At 44.8% G+C, this 10,142-nt stretch overlaps 1 non-coding gene across 1 annotated transcript; it reads left to right on the forward strand.

The window, feature by feature from the left end:
- The first annotated feature begins 859 nt into the window (after positions 1-859).
- LOC149872786 (5.8S ribosomal RNA) lies at positions 860-1,012 on the forward strand. The gene has a single exon (XR_016440082.1). It is a non-coding gene; the product is annotated as a 5.8S ribosomal RNA (ribosomal RNA).
- Positions 1,013-10,142: the final 9,130 nt, after the last annotated feature.

Raw genomic sequence — 10,142 nt, forward strand, 5'->3', positions numbered from 1 at the left:
GGACAGTAAAGAAATTCTTCCTTATGTCCAGCCTGAAATGGTCTTGCAGAAGTTTGTGACTGTTTGACCTCATCATCCCTTGGGGCCCTGGGGTCATGGTCCCTGAGGGCCTGACCGACAAGCCTCCTGAGCTTGTCAAAGTCGGCTTTTCTGAAGTCAAGGACTTCTGTGTTGCTGACTGACTTGCCAGCTTTACGGCGGATGGTGAAGGTGATCAGCTCATGGTCGCTGTCACCCAGCTTCCCATCGATCATTAGGTCGCCCTCCATAGCCAGTACCAGGTCGAGCAGCGCTTTGCCTCTTGTTGGCCCATAGACTTCTTGAGTCAGGTAGAGGTCATCCACACATGAGAGAAAGCTTTGCGACCGCTCAGATTTTGCTGAGTGATCTTCTCGCCTCCATTGTCTCGTTGCCCATCCCGTCCCTCCAAACCCCCCGTCCAATCACTGTCACCCCCGCCGCACCCTCGGGTGGGGCGAGAGCCGGCCAAGGGGAGCAGAAGAGGTGCACGGTCCCGGGTGTGGGCGCGGGAGCACTGCGGAGTCACCCCAGCCCATGGCACGGCTGCCGTGGCCCCCCTGAGCCGGGCGCCTGGACCGACCCCACAGCAGAGGCCTTGCCTCCTTGGCCACAGCCCTCCCTGTGGGTTGTTAAACCTCTCTTGTGTTCATTGGATTGGTAGGGCTCCCGCCGAGGGACACGCGGGGCATGCTGCGGCGGGGGAGGAAGGCCGGCTCGAGGGGGACCCCCGTCCCGACCTCGTGTGGACCAGGAGCCCCCTCTCGCCCCCGGCTTGGGTTCTGCCCTGGGGCAAGCTGGCATACCACGGAAAAGAGGCCTGTGGAAACGCAAACCGGACAACTCTTAGCAGTGGATCACTCGGCTCATGCGTCGATGAAGAATGCAGCTAGCTGCGAGAATTAATGTGAATTGCAGGACACATTGATCATTGACACTTTGAATGCTCTTGTGGCCCGGGGTTCCCCCCAGGGCTACGCCTGTCTGAGCGTCGCTTGATGATCAATCACCTGCGCGGTGCATGTGGGGCTGGTGGTGCTGGCCGTCCGGTCCCCGCCGCTGCCGGGCATGGCTGGGGTGCCTCGCAGGTGACCCGGGGGGGATCCCTCGGGCCCACTGCTTCTTGCCCTGTCAGGGAAGCGGGGTGGCCCGAGCCCCCCCCCACAAATGCCTTCGTCCCCCTAAGGTCAGACACGATGCCCCAGAGCCCTCCTTCGGGGAGCTTGTCCCTCTCATGGGGGACTGTCGCGGCGGTCTGACCCGTGCTTTGGCCGGGTCGGCCGCGGCGCCTGCTCCCGGGATAGCAGGGGGAGCTGGGCCCGCCCCGCGCGGCTGTCTGTGGAGACACAGGGCTGCCCGCGGGGGCCTCGGCCCACGCTCCTACCCCCCGGGAATGACGCATGCCCGTGGGGGCCTTGGTGAGGGTCGCGGCAAGGAAGGGAGCACGCGGCGAGGAAGGGGAAGGGCTGTACGCTCGGCTGGCAGGCGGGCGAGAGCGCGGCGGGCGGGCGGCGGGCGGGCAGGCGCAGGCGGCCGGGGCCTTTGGGCTCCGGGTGCCTGGCATCGTCCGCCTCTGCCTCCGCCTCTGCCCGTCCGGCGACTGGGGCCGTCCGCGCCCCTGCCCCACGCCCCGCCGCCTCTGCTGCCTTCCCTCTTCCGGGCCCCTGCTGCCCCGGGCCTCCGCGCCGCGGGCGCCGTACGCGGCTGCTCCTTCCTCAGGGCCGTTCTCCCCAGCTTGGCTGCCTTTCCATCTTGGGCCTTCTCCGGGGCCGATGTGCTCGCCCGCGGCCACGGCAGGCAGGGCTGGCGCACGCACACGGCGTGCCAAGAGGCCGGGCCGGACCCGTCCGGCACCCTGTGCCTCTCGGCCGCCCTGCCCGGCAGCCCCTGCCCGCCCCACGCGCCGGGGCGCCCTCCCATCCGACTGCGACCTCAGATCAGACGTGGCGACCCACTGAATTTAAGCATATTAGTCAGCGGAGGAAAAGAAACTAATCAGGATTCCCTCAGTAACAGTGAGTGAACAGGGAAGAACCCAGCGCCGAATCCCCGTCCCGTGGTGGGGCGCGGGAAATGTGGTGTACAGAAGACCCACTCCCCGGTGCCGCTCTCGGGGGGCCCAAGTCCTTCTGATCGAGGCACAGCCTGTGGACGGTGTGAGGCCGGTAGCGGCCCCCGGCGCGCCGGGACCGAGTCTTCTTGGAGTTGGGTTGCTTGGGAATGCAGCCCAAAGCGGGTGGTAAACTCCACCTAAGGCTAAATACCGGCACGAGACCGATAGTCAACAAGTACCGTAAGGGAAAGTTGAAAAGAACTTTGAAGAGAGAGTTCAAGAGGGCGCGAAACCGTTAAGAGGTAAACGGGTGGGATCCGCGCAGTCTGCCCGGAGGATTCAACCCAGTGGGCTCAGTCGGCCGGCCCGGGACAACGGATCCCCGTCACGTCCCCCCCCCTCCGCGGGGGGGGGGGGGGGCGGTTGGGGACCGCCTCCCGGACGGCCCCGGCCTCTGTCGGGCGCATTTCCACCATGGTGGTGCGCCGCGACCGGCTCTGGGTCGGCTGGAAAGGCCTGGGGGCTGTAACACTCGCCGCAGAGAAGTGTTACAGCCCCCAGGCACAATTTGGGATCTGTGTATAATACAGAAGATGGCTGTACTTATACACATTAAAGAGGTTCTCTGAAGTGGCAGTATCATTCATATCATCCAACAGGGATTCATTTCTTTATGGCTTAGAGAATATATCTCATTCTTTGTGTAGTCTCATGGCAACTGAAACCTTCTGCTAATATTTGGTAAAACTGAACTCTGGGGGTTTTAGGTAGGATATTAGCACAGGATCCTTGGTTCTGGTTTTCCCTTCAGATGATTTGATGGACAATACAGTTGCTGACCTTGAGGAATCAGTATAAGACTCATCTCTTCACTTAGTCTTTGCCTGAAGGGTTGATTGCAAAGAATTATTGAGGCTGTACTAGGTGGGGGAAACCTGTTCTGGCTGACATTTTTCAACATGTCAAGTTTCATTGTTATCTATGTTATACATGTGCCCAGAGATTTAATGATGGGCATATTTTATAAAACATACAATAAATAAAATTAGGTTTCAACTGAGGCAGAACTTGGTTAGAATCACAGATCCTTTTTTCTGCTCATAATATTCTCTTTTTAGATTGTTGATGTATTTCTGAGATTTTAAACATTTCAGATAAATGTTTCACTACTTTTTTGTGCAGCTTCTGCCACAACAAGGTCCCAAGGGCCTATTGTAGTATTATTAATAAAGAAGAATTCATGGCTGCATACTTTTAGCTAGGAAAGTGGAAATTTGACTTGTTAACCACATTATGTGTGAATTATTATTTCACCAGTATTTGCAGTAATGTGTTGAACACATTAAAATGATTAATGAAATAGTATATCCTATCACCATCACAAATTAAAATAACCTGCTTTGCAAGAATTCTTATTGATGAGGAAACACTATCAATTAGGGTACTTTTGTAGCTTCTCCCCTGCCCAAAATGTAGAGCCAAGATGAGCATACTGAGTATTTACCTAAATGCTCTTATGTTTACTCTTGGTTTTAACTAGGAACATGCCATCCAATCACAACCTTAAAATTTCCCAGTCAAATTCTGTTTGTTATTTAGGAATATTGCTACATAACTCTGGTGTTTTTCTATTGAGACTATGGCAAAACAATTCCTTTAGTTTACTGTAATGTAGTTTGTTACAGAGCAATGAAAAATAGATCTGGTCCCATGGAGGTTAAAATCAACATTCAAGCCAATAAGACAAATGCAATAAAATATCTCCTTTTCAAAGGGGGAAATTGATGCATATTTTACCTTTTCCCTGCTGTTAAAATGTTTAGATTACTGTATGTATTTACTCCGTTCCCTACCCAGAAGTACTGCAGTCTTCACTTAGGTGAAACAAGCAAAAGGATGAGTGCAATTAGAGCATTAGAAGTGAATCTAGGTTCATGTTGACTTAGATTGTGGTTTTTTGTTTGTTTGTTTTTCCTAAAATAAAAAGGAAAAGGGCACTTTTCTGGAGCTGATTTTGAATTATGTTTGTGGAAGGGTGCTGACAAACTATTATTTATTTCAAATATTTAAGCAGAAAATGCTGTGGAATGTGAAAATATAACTAATCTAATATTGTATAAATGTATGTATTTTAAAACAGATCATTGAAAGGAATGTCCAGATTTCTCTTGTTTCTTTTTAAGGATTTTCATAACTTTGTTTTTCTATCTATGAAGTATGATTTATTAACACATTTATAGATACTTGCACCTAAAAGTGGCAGCGTACTCTATAGAGGAGCTGTACTGGCACCATTTCTTTTGGAATTCTTTATTTCCAGATGGCATGTGCTGAGAATAAGGGAAAGAAATGACACATGATGAATCAGCTGGTGTATCTGTGTTGACCATCTCAGATTTCTACCTTCAGGAAAGCATCTTTTATTTTCAAATATGGAGTCTCTCATTCTGTTCTCTTATTAGTCATGTACAGCTAGCAATCAACTGTAAATAAATTTGGTTTCATGTTGTGGACAGTAGGAGGGATGTTTGTTTCTTTAGATTTACATAAATAACAGAGAGATAATTAATTTACACATTTTTAATAACTTGACACAATTTATTTTATATTTATCTCCATGGTTCATTTAGAGTCAGTGTGAAGATTGAAATCTTACTCCAGAAGCCTTTCAATATAACAGTTTTTCAAACTGATTATAATTTTATATCTTATAGTAAAAAATTTTTAGACACTCAGCCTATTTATAACAACTACAGATGGAAATAAAATGGATCTGAAGAACAGAGATTCATTAGGAAGTAAGTATATGGGGATTAGAAAAGTCTTTCTGATTCACAAAGCAGAAATGGCATTTAGTATCCAGACAAAATTAACAAAGGCTGCAGTGAAGTTAAAGCCTGCTGGTTGCAAAATTGGAAATAGGTTTCCTGGGGCTCCCTGTAAACTTTTCATTACTTTACTCAATCATGGTTCATTAGCAAGTTAACAGACAGAAGACCAGTGCAGTTGGGATATGTTCAGATCCAGGCCTTCCATCTCCTTGAGCTTCACTTAAAACTTGAATGTCACAGCAGATTAGACACTGTGTCAAACTGCATCTTCTTGTCAGGCTGCAGCACGGACAGCTCACAGATCATAGCCACTTCACCTCTTGAAATTGTCAGGTGCTTTTTAGCATGCATTTCAAGGGATAACACTGGGGTTTTAATTCAAAGCGACTCTGATGGAGCAAACAAAAAATCTCAAAAGGCATCTGAGAAAGAAACAGGTAGAAGAAACCCAGTTACTAGATTAATCTAAAATGGATTTAATGTCTCCTATAAACTTAAATCTAATTCACTGGAAGAAAACATCCATAGGTGACATGACGGCAGTTAAATGTCAAGCTATAAATAGTTCAGGGGCTGTGGGAAATGTTCACATTTCTGCTACTATATGATTTTAAATTACAAGTGAATGCCAATTATCCAGACCACATTATCTGTCTCTCCCTTTCTTATGAACTGCTGGTGTGTTCCTGTCCATTGTTTCCTATTTTTTTCCCCAAAACATTTGCTGTCATGTTATGAGTTCAGAAATTGATAATCTATTGCATACAGAATTGCTGAAAGAACCAGTTGCTTGTATACAGTAAATTTACATTCTGGGGGTCTATAGACAGAAACTCTCTTTGAGGAGCAAAGTATAATCTTCCTGTGAGAATTTCTAAAAGTAAGAACATTTTTTAAAATTATCCCTCATTTGGATAAAATAAGGAACTAAGCAAAAATCATTTTTGAGGTCTGTAATGTTTCATCGGGGTACCATCTTGTCTTCACTCTTTAGGTGAAAATACTTTATTTAAGTGAGTAAGGGTCCAGGTTGAGACCCTTGGTTATTTTTTTCTCTCCTTCTGACCTGATTTAACTCAGGCACAGAATCAAAGAATATATCGCACAGCAGTTGAAATACTGTGATTTATTGACCAAGTAGGTTAAGATGCATTATAGCAAGCATCCAAAAGTCTGAGTATTTATCTGGACTGAAAGGTACCTCCAGACTAAGCTGTTTTTGATCCTTGCATACATTACATAATTAACGTGTGAACTTATACTATACCCATCTCATATCTTATTCATTTTATTTCCCACCTGCCTTTAATTCAACATAGTTCATTAATCATTTCATATGCATATTAGATCAGCAATATTTACCCTTTCTTAACAATAACTATAATTGTTGTTGTCTTGGGTACAACTGTAAAGAAGCATAGAGCCACAGGTCTCTGAGTAAATAATATGTACATTATGTATTTATAAATACACATATTCATTTGGAGGCTGGGACTTGAGTGTACAGTTAGCAAATTTGCAGATGACATCAAGCTGGGTAGAGTTGTAGATTCTTTGTGGGACAGAATTAGGATTCTGAATGACCTTGATACTGGAAAAATGGCACAAAATTAACCAAATGAAATTAAATAAGGAGAAGTACAAAGTCCTGCCTTGGGACAGAAGAAATAAATACAGGGTGAGGAATGCATGACTAGGCTGCATACTTCACAAAAAGGCATGGGAGTTAAAGTGTGCTCTTGTTGCAGAAACATCAAATGCGTATTGAGTTGTATTAATAGGAGTGCTGCCTGAAAGCCCAGGGAAATGCTTCTTCCACCTGACTCAGTCCTGAGAGTTCACCTGGAGCACTGAATCCAGTTTTGGACCCTGCACTTCAAGAAAGATGTTGACAAATTGGAAAGAGTCCAGCAGAGAGAAACAAAAATATTAGAATTCTAGGAAACATGATTTAAGGGAAAAGGTTGGAAGAACTGGATAAATTTGGTCTGGAAAAGAGAAGGCTGAGCAGGGAATTGATAACAGTCTCCAAATACATGAAGGGTAGTTTCCAAAAGGATGGTGATTAACTATTTTCTGTGGTCACAGGGAAAGGACAAGAAGCAATAATCTTAAATCGCACCAAGGATATTTATCTGAATATTAATGAAAATGTTCCAACTATGAGGGTGTTATGAACTGGAATGGATCACCTAAAAAGGCTGTGGAATCTTGAAAGTTTTTAAGAGCAGGTTAGGCAAACACCTGTCTGGGATGGTCTTTACAGGGCATTTCTGCTTTGAAGAGGGGGATGGACTGGGTGATCTCCTGAGATCCCTTCCAGACTTATTTTTATGTGATTCTATGATTTATAGATGTACTCACAAGCAAAATATATGCACCCTAGAATAACTAGAAAAACCGTTAAAATCGTAACGTAAAATTGTAGACTACTCCTTATACATTCAGTTATGCAATAACTTACAAACAATAATGGAGAAAAATGAAAAAAGATATATTTGTCGCACTAGGTTGAAAATGCCCGGTTGTGGCTAGGTCGGTGGGCTGGACACCAATGAGGACGCAGTTTATGATTAATATGCAATATTTATTTGGCTTTAACCTATAAAATATTGACAACTCAAGCAAATGATTTCCTATATAATACTAATCTATGACAACATACAATAATCAAACAATCAAAGCTGAGGAATGATGTCTGTTGGGTCATGAGGTTCGGGTCAAGGCCCCTTGCTTTCAAAATCACGAGTGTTTTTGGTGTGGCTGGCCAGGGCCCTGGTCTCAGACCTGGTCAATGGCTCATATTTCTTAAAAGGTCATTTAACAATCAAAACATAATCAATCAAAATAACTACAAACAAATAAATGGGAAATTACGTCTGTTGAGTCACAGGGTTCAGATCAAGGCCCCTTGTTTTCAAGATCATGGACGACCTTGGTGCGGCTAGCCAAACCCTAGACCCAGACTTGGTCAACAGCTCATGTCTCTTACAGGAAAGACAGACAAATACAAACATAAATGACTACAGTCTTATGTGCACGCTTACCACTACAGCAAACAAAAGGAGCGGCTTTATGGCTGGGAATGTTAGTCTCTTCGCGGAGGCCTCAAGAACGACCTGAGGCAGCGCTTGGGGGGGGGCGACCCTGCGGGTGATCAGTCCGCAGGCCCTTTGACGCTTGAAGTTACAGTTCGAACTTCCCCCACCACGGCCTCATGGTTCTACCCTTTAATACCCTTACTCTTTTTCACTTATTTTTACTGCCAATTGTGTTACCTTCCTGCCAGCATTCTGTTTTCACTCGTCAGTAGCCCCTTCCTCACGCAGTCCCCTCATTGTTTTCTGCTTAGCCACTTATGTTGCAATTTCCTTCCTGCTTCGATGGCAGTTTGATGCGGTTGACTTCCCTGCCTCATGAGCATGACAGGGGTCACCTGTCCAGAGGCCTGTGTTGTGGCCTAGCATTCTGCCATTTCACTGTGGCCTGGCCATTCATCTGGGGAGATGCCCGTGACAATATTCAGAACTGATATTTTTGTTTTCACTTCAAAAGTTTTCATTACTATTCTACTGAAGATGCTCATTATCTTTCCCTTAAAAGTTATGCCTCATAAATATATTTACAAAACAGTTGCATGTGCAGTGACCAGTCCTTTGCAGAATCCTGTTTGTTTCTATTAATTTCCTCCCAGTCTCTTCATTGTCCCTGAGCTCATATACATGTCCTAGGATAGAAGTTAAAGCTTAGTTATCTTTCCCTATTTTTTTTTTATGTAACAGAATCCTCTCACTATTTCACCTCTGGCAAAAGAATCAAGATGATGTTTTCAGTAATTTCTTTCCTTTTCTTTCCTCGGGTAGATGTTGGTACAATCAATCACACTGCACATCTACCACCAGCAGCTTAATTGTTAATTGTTAATTGTTATCATCCATGTGTGGTAACATATGGAGAAGTGCAGTACCTGGTCTCATGTCCAGGAGAGTGTGTTTGTAGTGTTAACTGCTGCCTAAGCGAACAACACCATTCTTACATCATTGTTCATGTGATTTCAACATAATGAATTTGTCAGAGAAGACACACACATATCTTTGTGGGGTTATGACATCTGCTTGACAGAGTATGACTTAATTTATTCTAAAGACAGCTGTCCTGCTGAGGGTGGTTCTGTTATTATATATTTTAACCAAACAATCAATCACTCTCTAAATCACTAGCAAGACTTTCAGGTAACAAATCTGAAGTAAAGTTATTGTAATGTATACAGAAAATCAGAAGAATAACTTGAGAAGTTAACCAAATCATGTAGAAATATATCATTATATTGCTGAAGCAAATGGCCAAAGACCTAACAGAACCTTACGAAAATGGATTTTGCAGAATCGCTGGGTATGCTAATTATAATTTATAAGGTACATTTCCAACATGAGTGGAGGGTTGGCCATATGACTCCTTTTATGATTGTTCTTTATAACCAAGTCCCAGTCAACATACTGAAAATGTACTTCTTACAAGGTTTATAACTGAACACACAAGTAAAATATTAACTGAGTAACTTGGAAAAAATATATATTTTTTATTTCCTCAAATGTTATTTCGCATATACCAATTCTACTGATTTTGTTGGCTCAGTATCCCACCCTTATGTTTTAAAAAATGGCATCTTCTGTTGATTATGAATCTCCTTATTAAGGAGGAAAGAACATACACCAAGGTATCTACATTCATAGAAAGTTGCTATGTTGGATTAGTTAAATCTTTCCCTCAAATCCATGTGTGAACTTTTATCAGCTAGTGTGGGCTGGGGCTTACAACCCAGCTGTCACTGTGGGACAGAAGTTTCTGCCCTTTTTTCCAGGCTGGGGGAGGTGGGGGGAGACTGCCAGATTCCCAGCCCCTCTGCAGCAAGGGAAAGGTCAGACACTGTGGGGAGCAGGTTCTGTAGCAGAAGGATTCACTCTGGAGTGGAGGGGCAGTGTGGTGCGATTCCACAGGACCAGTTTCCCTGCACTGGATATGACCTCTGTAGGCCAGATCGAGCTTCTGGTTTATAGGTTGCTGACCCCTGGCCCAGGCAAGGCTGCAGAAGTGTGGCTAAGGAGTATGCCTGAAACCATTTTGAAGAACTAAGTGATCACAATATGAACTTTGTAAATGTTGCAGATTGTATTTCAGCAGAAGATTGAAGTAAACAATAGGCCAAGCCAAAGCACTTGATTACTTAAGGCCTAAACCTA

This window comes from Crocodylus siamensis, chromosome 1 (genome assembly GCF_052110815.1).
Source record: "Crocodylus siamensis isolate JL-2025a chromosome 1, ASM5211081v1, whole genome shotgun sequence".
Taxonomy (NCBI): Eukaryota; Metazoa; Chordata; order Crocodylia; family Crocodylidae; genus Crocodylus; species Crocodylus siamensis.